Genomic DNA, 13,770 nt, shown 5'->3' on the forward strand with positions numbered 1-13,770 from the left:
ATCCAACATAAAAACAAACTAGGAGAACATAAATGAATTACCAAATATGCAAAGCCTATTTCTTTTTGTAATTTTTTTCTTACTATCACTACTACGGTTATTTTGAACTTTGGATAAAGTTATATATTGTCATATATAAGATTTATTATTATAGTATGGATCTTTATTAGTTAGGATAAACAACATTGCCTTCTATAATAACCCCAGATCTCTGTTCCTTACTATAAAATGGGTTCAATTTTTTCTTATAAAAAGTCCAAGTTTTGAAGTATACAGTCAGATGACAATATTCATTCTGGTCATTCAGGATTCAAAGTCTGTTTACCTTTTACTTTTACTATGTAGCCTTGTCCTTTGCTGGATCATCAGCAGCAAGCAGTACATGAAGGAAGACAAAGTGTGGAGGATTACAGAGGAGAATTCTATGGATCAAACCCAGCAATTGGATTTCCTTTGGTCATACCCTGGGAGACAATCCAACATCCTATCTTGTTATTCCATTTACCCTATGGCTTTTTGGGTGATAGAGTGGCCTCTCCAGCAGGTCCAGCAATCACTAAATCAGAAAAGACAAATTATCTGCCCCTAATCTGTCAAATACATTATGGTGGAGAAGGGCCAGGAAAGAAAGAAAGGAAAGGAAGGAAACTGAAAGATGTGTCATTACAAATACATCTTAATGTTTGATATCCTGCTGGACATGTGTTACAAAGGCTCATATTTGTAGTAGAAATAAGTGAGGAAATTTCCTTGATTAGACTCTGATTTTGACTTCTGAGAGAAATATCCCTACTCTATCAATCATTCTCTCAGGGCTTTACCTCCACCATTGTAGGGTTTCTTCTTTATTGATTATATCTTATATGAACAAAGGAGAGTATGTTCTGATTGGGGTCTACATGTGCTTGCAGTTTACTTATTGTTTAGGTAGTTCTGTTTTAGGTTTGAAAAGCCGCAGACATTTTGGATGAGAGTCTTGCATATTTTTTGGTTTTTAAAAATTGTATTATTGAAGTATAATTGACATACAATATCTATTAGTTCCAAGAGACTCTTATTTTCTTTTGGCTATCTAATTCCAATCAAAACTTGTTAAGCTCCTGATCTGAGTCCAACCAGTAAAATGAGGTAATAAGCAAAACCCAAAGTTCTTAAGTACTTCAATTTTCTCAACTCTGTCACTTTTTTATTCTTTTTCAAGTATTTAACTTTTTTTACCTATTTAATTTTCCTTAAATAATTTTTGTTTACTTTTTTATCCTCATACATTGTAGTTTATAGAGAAGAATCTAAAATGCTTATCTTTCCAATCCTGAATCTCCATTTTTTAAAACTTTGTAAGATCATCTTTTTTTAGAAACACTTTCCTAAAGGCAGCCAAAGTAACCAACACTTATTATTCTGCCTTTTCCCAATCATTTTCTCTAGAGCAATAGTTTTATTAGGTATATGATTTGCCTTCCAAGTCATGGCAGATGGAAGTTTCATCACAGTGTAACAAATCTCTAGAGTTTTAGACTGTGTTATCTGTTTTCTTGCCTTATACAAAAGCCATGCAGTTTAGTTTTTAATGGCAGCACACTAATTATAGTTAGGTTTTTTTTTTTTGTATTATTTAGGGTATTAATTGTTTAAGGTAAGTATTTTAAAAACACACCTCTGAATTTTAGTGGCTCAGCAGATTATATTCTTTTCTCACTAAAAGTATGGTGTGAATATTTCCAGTGTTTGCATAGCCTTGGACTTGGTCATCTAGACAGACTCCTTTCATATTTGTCTTTGCTATTTTCTTCTAATCACTTGACTGCTTCTGGATGGCAATTAGGGAAAGAGAAGGTATGGAATTACTTGGATACATTTGTTTTCTGGCCTAGTCCTGGAAGTGATGTACTTTTTCAAAGAAAATCCTTTGGTCAGAACTTGGTCATAAAGCCACATTTAAGTGTAAGGGACGCTGGGAAATGTAGTCTGGCTTCTCTAGCAGACAGTAGAAACATATTTCACAAACACAGAATATCTGCTAATAGAGTCTTAGTGTTTATGTATTTTTCACTATGTATTATAAAAACTGTAACAATTATCATGTGACATCATTGCCATTGACAAATTTCATAAGCACCTTAGTTTTATTTCTCTGCTACAATATTCTTATATTTTCAAAATAAGATATGCAATATAGGGGTGCCTAGGTGGCTCAGTTGGTTAAGCATCCAACTTTTGATTTCAGCTTAGGTCTTGATATCAAGGTCATGAGATCAAGCAACGCATCTGACTCTGTGCTAGGCATGGAGCCTACTTAAGATTCTCTCTCTCCCTCTTCCTCTGCCCCTCCCTCCCACTCCCACCCCCATTCTCATGTGCACACGAACACTCACACTCTCTTTCTCTTAAAAACAAATAATAATAGATATGCAATGTATTAAGCAAGTATGTCATATCAAAAAAATTCGGTGGCAACTATATTAACTGGTTAAGGATAGGGACAAGCAGTGTACTCATATCCAAACAAAATGATTTTTGGAAAATAACTATTAACTCCTAGAGTACATATAGAACCAAATTTTACTTTGTTTCTATTCTCCTGAAGTGTACTCTCTAATTACATTTAATAGTCACTAAGTAAATACCATGTGAACTGGAATCTTCTTTAAAGGAGAGAAGCAATCACATATTCACACTGTAATGATGGGGTATTTGTATGGCAATTACCAAGCCATTATATTGCCTTTCCTTTAATCTAGTCAACTTCATCTCCTAAATCTTGTTCAGACAAAGTGGTTAAGCTAAATAACTTTTAACTATCAAGGTGTATATTTCTTAAAGCAGTTGTCATTGGCATTTTTGTAGTTACTCCAGTATTTTTCTTATTTTAATAATTTCGGAAAAGAACATTTTATTTTTTTAAAGATTTTCTTTATTTATTCATAAGAGACACAGAAAGAGAGAGAGAAGCAGATACATAGGCAGAGGGAGAAGCAGGCTCCACGCAGGGAGCCCAATATGGGACTCGATCCTGGGTCTCCAGGATCACGCCCTGGGCTGAAGGTGGCACTAAACCGCTGAGCCACCCAATAATTATCTACATTCACTATGGAAAATTGAATATTAAATTATAGGTAAAGAGTACAATGAAATTATTCTAAAATACAAACTTACTTGAAAGTAAAACCAAAAGTTAAATTATAAAATAGTTCTTTTAGTTATGTGTCTAAGTGTCATGTTACTTTTTAAACTAAATTTCAGGTTGAAATATAACATGTATAGAAAAATACACAATTTATACATTTATAGATTGAAGAATTTCCATAAATTGAATTTACCCATGTAATAATTACTGATATTGTGAATAGAACATCACCGACATCACAGAAACTCCTTTCATGCCCTATTCCAATTATCTTCCTAAAGTTAATTTCTCTCCTGATTTCTAGTGCTATATATTAGTTTTACTTCTTTTAAAATTGTATTAAGTTGGAATTATATGATTGTAATATAGTGGATCCTAAGTTGTACTATCCAAATCCCCTTTGAGGGGATCCCTGGGTGGCGCAGTGGTTTAGCACCTGCCTTTGGCCCAGGGCGCGATCCTGGAGACCCGGGATCGAATCCCACGTCAGGCTCCCGGTGCATGGAGCCTGCTTCTCCCTCTGCCTGTGTCTCTGCCTTTCTCTCACTCTCTCTGTGACTATCATAAATAAATAAATAAAAAAAAAACCAAAAAAAACAAAAAAAACAAAAAAAAACAAATCCCCTTTGAACTTGAGATGCTTAATCTCACGGATGCAAAGAATATTGGCTGCTGACTGTACATATATGTGTCCCTTCAGAGAAATGGAATCATCAGGGACTTCTGTTGCAACATATTATTGTTGAATATCTTCCTGTACTCATATTAGCATCCCTCAGTCCCTTCAAATATTGTTTCTGTTTCATCCTCCAAGAAACCTCTGTCCTGCAAATCTCTACCTCAGAGATTGTTCCAGAGAGTATATCTAAGACATTTAGTAATGGAAGTGTTTCTAGGAAGAAGTCTCTAACATGGGATTTTTAAAACTAATGGTGTAATTGTCAAAACTCTTATTAGTATTGAATGAGATAGAAAATAATGCACTATCTATACAATGTCTAATGTATTAGAGAAGTAGGGGGAAGAACTAAAGTATTGTAGAATTGAGCTGCTACTGATGGGTGCTCTCAAGGCATTGAAGAAAGAGGATAAAAGCGTGAGCTTGATTAATCACCAATTAAGAAAAAGTTTGAAAGCCAGAAGTCCTTTTTGGCAGCTTGAGGCTCTCATTTATTACAGTTGGATGCAGAAAGAGGTTGAGATGAGTTTAATTACAAAGGGAAGCAGAACTTCAGACGGGATGAATTCTCAACTCAAGTAGATCTATTCTAAGAGGGCTTCTTATTGAAAAAATAGGGTTCATCACATTTGGCATGAAAACATCTGGATCAGGTTATTTGAGAACTTTTAAATCCTGAATCCTCATTGTACTTTGGATCGTATCACATTTAATGTCATAACAGGTGATCCAGTTGTGGGGCACAAAAGGAAGGAGTGAGGCTTCAAAGCTATGAGCAAACATGAAAAAATGGAGTCAAGATCCTCATTACAGATATTGAACTTATTGTTGAATATTTGTTATTTTTAATGTCCATGTTAAATATGAATATTTGGGTTCTCCATGGCTCATTACTTGATTTTATAGCCCCAAACTCACTTGTAATCTTAATATAATTTGATCGATGTGAGTTTTGCCCAGTTAAAGGGTTTCTGACTGACCCTATGGTATTTTCAGGGATTGCTTTCTGAATTCCTATTTTGTCACTTCAAAATGGTGAAACTGCTGAAAATCTCCATTGTTTTAGTTTCATTTATATTTAGATTTCGGTTTCTTATTTCTCTGGTTGTTTTTTATATATTTTGAATTTGGAAAAAAAACCAAAATAAAGGATTCATCTTTCTTTCTTTCATTCTTTCTGAACAGGAGAGAAAGAGAATGTGAGCATGCACTTGTCCAAATGGGAAGAGTAGAAGGAGACACAGGCTCCCTACTGAGCAAGGAGCCTGATGCAGGGCTCAATCCCAGCACCCTGGGATCATGACCTGAGCTAGAGGCAGATGCTTAATCAACTGAGCTACCCAGCTGCCCACCATGCTTCTCTTCTCTTTAGGAGCTTGGCCCCATAGGTACTAGGTGCTTTTGTAGCCCAGAACTCTAATTTTTGCCTTCTGAATCTTATAAGTCTGCAAAAAACCTCTGTTGGCCCATCTTTCCCTTAGTCGTAGCCTTTTGCTTAGATTTGCCAAAAACAGATTACAACCCTTATGGCAAAATTGACTTATTTATGGTTGATATCCTATTTTTCTGAGATCTTAGCACTCTAAATCTTTGATGTCATCAGATCTCCAAGCCTTCATTGTATCTTTCTATCTATCTATCTATCTATCTATCTATCTATCTATCTATATCTGTGTATATTCAAATATTAATATGATTGTTTCAGTGAGAGTGTTGGACTTCCATTGTTAATTAGTAATAAGTTATCAATTAGAAATGTTAATTGTTTCATTGTCCATTGTACCTAGAAAGTCTTTCACTGATATTTTATTTTTTTTAAATTCTTTTTTTTTTTTTAAGATTTTTATTTATTTATTCATGAGAGACATAGAGAGAGAGGCAGAGACACAGGCAGAGGGAGAAGCAGGCTCCATGCAGGGAACCCGACGTGGGACTCGATCCTGGATCTCCAGGATCCTGCCCTGGGCTGAAGGCGTCGCTAAACCGCTGAGCCACTAGGGCTGCCCTTTCACTGATATTTTAAAATTAAAATTCCCTGTGTTCTTTTTAAGCCTAGATATAGAGGGAGATATGAAGACAAACATTGTGTCTAAAAAATAAATGGGTGAAGTCAAGTACAATTTATATAAAATACTATGGTAAGTCGGGCAGTTATAAGTTTTGTAAGTTGTTACCATCATTTCTCTATTCTTATATTTGGTACTGTAGTTCTACCTATTTTGTAAATAAATTTCTTTTTCATAACTAAGTGATTTTTTTAAGAAAATACCATGATAATTCAGTTGGTTGAGTTCAGCTCCACACTCTTTCAACGCAAATCTTTCTATTTTAGCACTATCTCTAGTTAGGTAGATTTCATAATTAGGTACTGTATTTTAGCATCCTGAAAGTTAGTGAATGCATTAATCTAACTTTAAAAATAAGTTTTTTTCAATACTACAATACTTTTTATTTACCATTTAGTAAAACATTTTGTAAGTAGAATCTTCTCATGTTTAAACTCAAAATAGCTTTTATATTTATAACACTAATGTACTATATTTCCAACCTACAGAGTCATGTCATTCACTTTCTAAAAACTTTATATGATTTTTTTGTGTATTGTTGTATAAAATGTTTGATCTTGGTCTACATTAGTTATCAATTATCTAGCAGAAAACTAAAAATTTTATTATCTTTTTAAAAAAAGATTTTTATTTATTTATTTGACAGAAAGAGAGTCAGAGGGTACAAGCAGGGGGAATGGCAGAGAGAAAGGGAGAAGCAGGCTTCCTGCTGAACAGGGAGACCAATATGGGGCTTAATCCTGGGACTCTGGGATGATGAACTGAGCCTAAGGCAGACACTTAACTGACTGAGCCACTCAGGTGCCCCTGTCATCTTATTTTATATTGGAAGTCATACTACAATATAGCACTAACTAGGGATGTGGGAATATTATGTATGCCTTATGGGTCTTTGTATCAAGATAAAAATATGCCTCAAATTATCTGAAATGTTTTAGACTTCGTAGCTTTTTTGACATATTTTAGATACTAAGGGTACAAGATATTTTTATTATCTTAAGATCTTAAATTTTTACCTTTTGTAATATTTTGTGGAATTATAGTAAAACTTACTATAATATGGAAAATTTCAGTAAAAGCAGTGAATGAGATTCTAAGGACTTGGTAGAAGGTAATTTGTGGGTTTTTTTTTTTTTGTATTTTCTCTTAAATTATTTTATTTATTATCATTGTTATTTTACTTCATTTTTTTGTTGTTGAATTTGAGGCATAGGTGTTTTGTTCCCTGTTGTTACACATAGAAAATTAAGCTTTGTTTTTAGGCCTTGAAAATAAAGTGGGAATAGAGTAAATTTAAAAGCTGCAGGGTACCATTAGAAATAAACAGAGGAATGTGAAATGTTGATTAAAGATCAAAGGATAGTAGCAGAATTAATTATCTGGAAGCTGTGAAATCACTTATAAACTGCATAAAGCCAAGGCAAGGGAATTGAAAACTTATTACTAATTAATTCTTAAAATACATTAATAAAATGGACAAGGCATATCATGATATTTTGGTGGAAATCTGACTTAGTGTCCACAATCATTTTTGAAAGGTATATGAATCAAGTGATTAAACTATTAAAAAACTAGCTTTAGAACTTGCACATCCAACCGGAAGACAGGTCATAATACAAGTGTAAGTGCTATGGAGTTACTAGGTTTGGGTGTAGAAATTATGAGGGAGTTAAAGTATTTACTATACTTGCATTTTGCTCTTCTTGTCTTCCAGGATACTGAAAATCAAAGTATATTTCCTTAATAATTTATATAGGGCACATCTAAGGAATTGATGGGATAGATTTTTCAGGAATCTTATATGAGGACTTATATGATGGCCTAGAGCCTTGTAAAATATAAATTTATTTAAAAGAAACCGTTCTACACATTTAGAGTATTACTCCAGATTTTTTTCTAATCCTGCATTAATGTTAAGTCATTACTATGATTAGGGATAGTGCTACAGAAAAAAGATGACCTATCTTTTTGGGGGTGTTCTTTAGTGAGTTCTGCTCTACAGTTGCATGTTTTGGAGGTATCTTCCTTATTCCTTATTGTCTCCAGTTTATTCCCCCAATTATCTTTTATCATATTATTCTTAGGCAAATTATTGGTCTTGATGGAACTTACTTCTCCAAATATTAATAATAAGGACAGCACACCATAAAATAGCTCTACTGATAGATAGTAGGCAAGATAAATACAATGGACAAAATGTAGATAAATGGTAAAAATAATATACATAGAATTTTCTATAACACAAGAATCAAATACTACCCCCATCATAAAATAGAAAATATGACTCTTAAGAAAATGAAGGCAATGAGAAATAATTGAGAACCAAGAAGAAAGAATATGATAGTAGGAAATAATAAGTTTTCACTTTAGTGAAAGATATTTAAAATCTAAATAAAGACATAAAATAAATGAAACAAATTAGAGCAATAAGGGTTAGGAAGGAAACACCTTAAAACTGAGTTAAGAAAATGGTTGCCAAGTTTGAAAAATCATATAATTTGCAGTAGATGAAACCTAGATTGATAAGTAAATAAATACATGTAAATAAATACATGTACCATGTAAGAGATGGTGATATATAAAGAAATTAGGCAAAAAATTTTTACAATTTTGGCATCATTGACGTACCTAAAAATTATTAACACTTATAGTGTTAAGGTAAAAATCTTAATCTCCATATCAAATGGCATATTTGTCCAAAGAGAGTAGATAGAATGCTCTGTGCTTTATCTGATATCCTTGTATAGTATTGAACTAATAGAGTAAAAAAGTATGTCCTTGGAAATCTCAGAGATCTCTACTTTCAATTCTCACCAAGGTAAAGCAAAAGTCCTATGAGTATTCAGGCAAAAAAAAAAAAAAAAAAAAAAAGGAAAAGATCTATATTCAATATAAGGTGACTAAGGAGCTTACACGTCTTAAGGGAAAATGATCATGAACCAAGTATTTCTTCTTTTTGAAGGAGTTGAGGGGAGGGCAGCCAAGTTCTCATTTAAGTATAAAGAAGACAGTTGCAAACACATAAAGCCCTCAAAGATGGTATCATCCAAGCATTCCTGAAAAACAAAATGAAAATGTTAAAATTCAGCCAAGTGATGTAATATAAATTTAAAAAAGTCAGAGATGATAAAATTATGGTATAAAAAGAAGTATTTTCAGTAAGCATTGCATATATTTAATATATAGCAGAATGAAATATATTTCTATCAACAGGAAACTAGTGAAATAAAATATAGCAAAATAAAATATTGTACAGCCTTAAGAACAATGAACTATTTTTTTTTCATACTAGTATGGAAAATTATCAAGGATGAATTGTTAAATAAAATTTCATCTTTCCATGAAAGTGTGGGTGTCTGAAATTCTACCATATATAAACTATGGGCATGTGTATTAGATAAAGTGACATAATCTACTTATTGAAATATATTGCCGAGAAAGTGGATAATGAACCAGAATAGACTTTTATGATTTGTGATATAACTACCCAAAGATAGATCAGCGGAAAGAGTCCTCTATGGTCATTCAGGAATGGATGCTGTTGGAGTCTTCTTTGCCTTTCTTAGCATGTGGTCTCTGTGGTCAGCATGAGCATTTCTATGCTACCTTGACAGAGAAAGAATAACACAGAGAAAATCAAATAATTTTATGGTCTAGAGCCTTAAAATGATACACAACACTTTCATTACCATTTCTGGATAGTAATCAAGTCTTATGCCTGCACATACCTGCAAATGAACCTGGGGAATGTATGTTCAAGGAGTAGAGAAAACAGCAGAAGCTGTTGGTTTCTTCCATGACATTCATGAAAAATAAATGAGGAAATATTTGAAAACTAAAAAAAAGTTATTGAAATGTGATCAAATCAAATTAGTTTTCCTTTTATGACTAGAAGGGAAGAGAGTATTAAGGCCATAGGATACAAGGGTACTATTCTGGAAGATGTGATGGAACATGTGGGAAGGAAAAGTTGAATGAAGAGTTCAATTGCAAATTTATCTGTTTTGGGTTTTGCAAATGCTGCTGCCACCCCTAGGAGGCACAACCACACTACTGGGTCACCTAACTTTGATCAACTCCATCATGTTCATCCCCAACATCATAAACAGTGAGTCTTTGGACCATATCTCCTTTGGGCTCAGCTCAAAGTCAGTGTTCTAAAGATAGCAGAAAACTTGTGCTCTGAGTACCAGGAAGAAAAGTTCTAAGGATTCCTGATTTCACAGTAGTATTCTGTGGTTTATGTGCCAAGGTGGTGACTTCTCATACCCTAATGGCACTCTGGTGGCAAATCCACCTGTGGGGAAAAATTTGATGAGAATTTCATCCTGAAGCATGGGGTCCTCCCTGGCATCTTGTCTATGGAAAATGCTGGACCCAACACAGTTTCCAGTTTTTCATCTGCATTGTTAAGACTGAGTGGTTGGAATGGTAAATGTGTTCTTTTGCAAGGTGAAGGAGTACATAAAATGCTGTCGAAGACATGGAGCACATTGGGTGTTACTGAACCCAAGTATGGCTACTGGTTACTTAGAAGATCATTACTCAAGAGACATATTGTGATTGGAAAGGAATTTAAGCTTTATTCAGGATGCTGACCTCCTCGGGAGAATGCAGACTCTTGTCCAAAAGCCATCTCCATCTCAGGTTTGTGCCTGGCCTGGGAGTTTATAAAGGGGTTTAGCCAAGAGACTGCAGTGTCCTATATAACATTTCTTGATCATGTGCAGACTTAATGATGCCAGATACAAACATTATCTCAGTGCTCAAGGGTTGTGAAAGAGGGTTCAATTCTTGTTTTGTGATGTACAGGAATAATCTGTACTTTCTGCAAAAGAGGACAAGGTCTACAGATACACAAAGGGAGGTCAGGAAAATCATTTGTGTCACCTAACAGAAAAAGACATTTTGCTAAAATTTTTTTGCTGGGCTAATCAGAAAGCTGAGGCAAGTTCAAACAGACTTGTTTTCCTCTGTGGTATGCGAAAGTTCTAATTCTTCACTCCTCAAGGCCAGCAGTCTCCAGATCTTAAAGAAAGTTACTCCTGTTATGGATCAAGGGCGTTAAGTCAGCAAGTTAACCCTTAAGATTGGCTAGAATGCTGTCACAAGTTCATGAATGGCAAGATCAGCAAGATCACTGCTGACCACTATGACCATCTCTAAAAAATTTGACTTCTATTTTATCTCAGCCATCAGATTGTTCCTTTTGTGGCTCAGGAGAGCACCCCTCCACCTCTATCTGCTCTCAGTAGTCTATCTTTGTGCTGTCACTGCAGTTCTTTGGGTTCCATATTTTCCTTATTTCCCTCCAAGTCTAGCTAGATTGCAAGAGTTAAGTTTGTAATTAAAAAAGATGAACTAAACAACAGTTTAATTTTTTTAAACTATTCTGCAGTTTATACAAATCTGATCAAAGTACAAAACCATCTTGCAAATACCTCAAGCTATTTTGTAAAACATAAATTTTTGAATGAGTTCAATTATTTTGCTGTATGAAGAGAATTACTTGACCCTTTCCATACTATAAATTCTGAAATAGAGACATTGAAATTTATCTATATGTGTATGGATATTCAAATGATGACTCACTTTTTATTTATAGTTGATTTTCTTCTTGTGGATGGATGGTTTTTCAAATGCTGTATTCAAATATCAGGTTTGATCCCTCACTAAACTGAGAACTTACCTTGTAGGGAAATTATTCTTTCTCTTCAGCAGAATATCAATGTAGACAGTATACCTGCTGTTTAAAATCCCCATTTCTTACTCCTTTTTTTTGTCATTTATATCATATACCCATGAAAGTAAAATTATTGAACAACATAATTTTGAGCCCTGTTTAAATATAAGAAACTTTTTCTGAAAGATAGGATTTAAGGTACAAAACCATCTAGAGACTTAACAAAACATTAACATATTTTACATTATATCATGCTTTATTACTGCCTAGCACCTTATTTACAATAAAAAATAATGAGTTTTAGAGATATCTATTAAGGGATTTCATGAGAAATGACTTCATTCTTACTCTGAGACTAAATGTAGACAGCAGCACAGTATTCTTCAGGATAAATGAGTGTTTGATAGGATGATTATACCAGGAGGGATAACCTTCGCTGTGGTGCACAAAGATTCTTAGGCTCAGAAATCTAGTCAAATACAAATAGAAATATCCCTGAGAGACCTTTTCTGGCAATGGATGAGAGCTCTTTCCTTTAGGACATTCAGAGGTCACTGCTTACAATTTCACCAGCAACCAATGTCTATTTAAAGTGTCCCTTGTTAGAGAAATGATGGGGATATAGATTCTCCTCAAATGTAATTCCAAAAGATAGAAAGCACTGTCCAGAACAAGCAAAAAAGAATGTGGCAAATGTGTCTAACAGTATAAAACTGAGTACTTCTATATACTTGTAAATGAAGACTTCACAAATAAAAATGAATTTGATAGTCAAGCAGAAATGAAGACCTGAAGCTTAAAACCAAAAATATCCTGTGTGCTGAGAATCATCTCCACCCTTTCATTTCTAGAAGTGATCGTATATGTGACTTAAGTCTGAAGGATTATTTTGCAAGCCTTTTGTTGTTCTCTTAATTTTAAATTTTGGAGTATTAATGAATTGAACTGGGGATAAATAAGAGACTGCATATAGTAGCAAACCTAGGTACAATAAACTGTTCTACAATAATTACTTTGAGAAACTTTACTATTCCTAAAATTCACATGTGTATATAACCCCAGATCATTTTTAGAGTCACTTAGCATCCTTATACACCTTGGAGAACTCAGATAAGATTTTTTCCCCTGAAACTCATTAGAAGATATATAATGTGCATTTTGGGAGCTGAAGATCCAGAAGGGGGCTAGGTAAGAAGTGCAGCAAATTTAAAGCTGTTTCTAAAGCACTACTGATATGTGAATTCACTTATTGCAGTAGTGAGTTTACAGGCTATGTTGCAGAAAATTAGGACAATCTCTGGGGAATGTGAAAAGGCTCAGTTGAGGACTCCATTTTTCTTAGTGCCACATAAGTGACATCTCCATTATTTGCATGTAAACTACTGATCTTTTAAATTTTAATCAAATGATAATTGGAAAAAATTAAATGAACAAAAGTTTGTGTGCATGTGTGCGCATACATATATGTGTATGGCAGTGTTGCCAAAACCATTGATGAAAGACTTTTTTAAATTGAATATAGTTATCTGCTGTACTCAATAGAAAAGTGATTTCTTAACAGTCATTCCCTTAAATCCATATTTCTTTCAATGTTGGAATTATTACAAATGAGACATTTTACATCATCTTCCTCCTGCTTCCACACTAGGAATTGAGTAAACATTTGACAGGTAACAGGAGAATCTTGCATTCTTTTCAGTACAGTTATTCTAATACTTGTCTGTGATAATTATAAGTATTTTACCCAGTTTCCTAGACCTAGTTATGAAATCCTTCTTCAGTTGCACATTCTCACTGGTTCTCTTTCTCTCTCATTCTTATGTTGACTTTTTACCGGCTTTACTCTATATTCTCCAAATCCAAATCTAAAATCTATTTAAAATAATTGGGTCGGGCATATTTTCAAACTATTTATTCTCTCTGTACATTTTATGTAGAACTAGCAATATAGACATATTGTCTATGTATACAAAACAGGGTTAAATCAGAATGTTTCTTTTGCTTATAAGACATCTATTCAATGAGGAATGATCTAAGTTGGTCAGAAGGACCCAGAAATCTCAGAGAATGAATAATTCTTCAGAGTATCCTCCTTTACTTGAGAACTCAGCACATGTTTGAGGTCAGGGGCACGTGGATCTCTAGCTCAGGAGAGTTTAGCTCAGACTTAGAATTCTCAATTGATGGTGATCCTTTGAAATAATAAGCATGGGGA

General features: G+C 33.9%; 1 long non-coding RNA gene across 2 annotated transcripts in view; it reads right to left on the reverse strand.

Moving 5' to 3' along the window:
- Positions 1–8,326: 8,326 nt before the first annotated feature.
- The window catches only part of LOC140639751 (uncharacterized), a 95,817-nt gene continuing 90,373 nt past the window's right edge, over positions 8,327–13,770 (reverse strand). For both annotated transcript variants that reach the window (XR_012036367.1, XR_012036366.1), the window contains exons 2-3: positions 9,360–9,478; positions 8,327–8,928 (exon numbers count right to left, since the gene is read on the reverse strand). This is a non-coding gene — a long non-coding RNA (uncharacterized lncRNA). The remainder of the gene's footprint in view (positions 8,929–9,359; positions 9,479–13,770) is intronic.

Source organism: Canis lupus, chromosome 9 (genome assembly GCF_048164855.1).
Source record: "Canis lupus baileyi chromosome 9, mCanLup2.hap1, whole genome shotgun sequence".
NCBI lineage: Eukaryota > Metazoa > Chordata > Mammalia > Carnivora > Canidae > Canis > Canis lupus.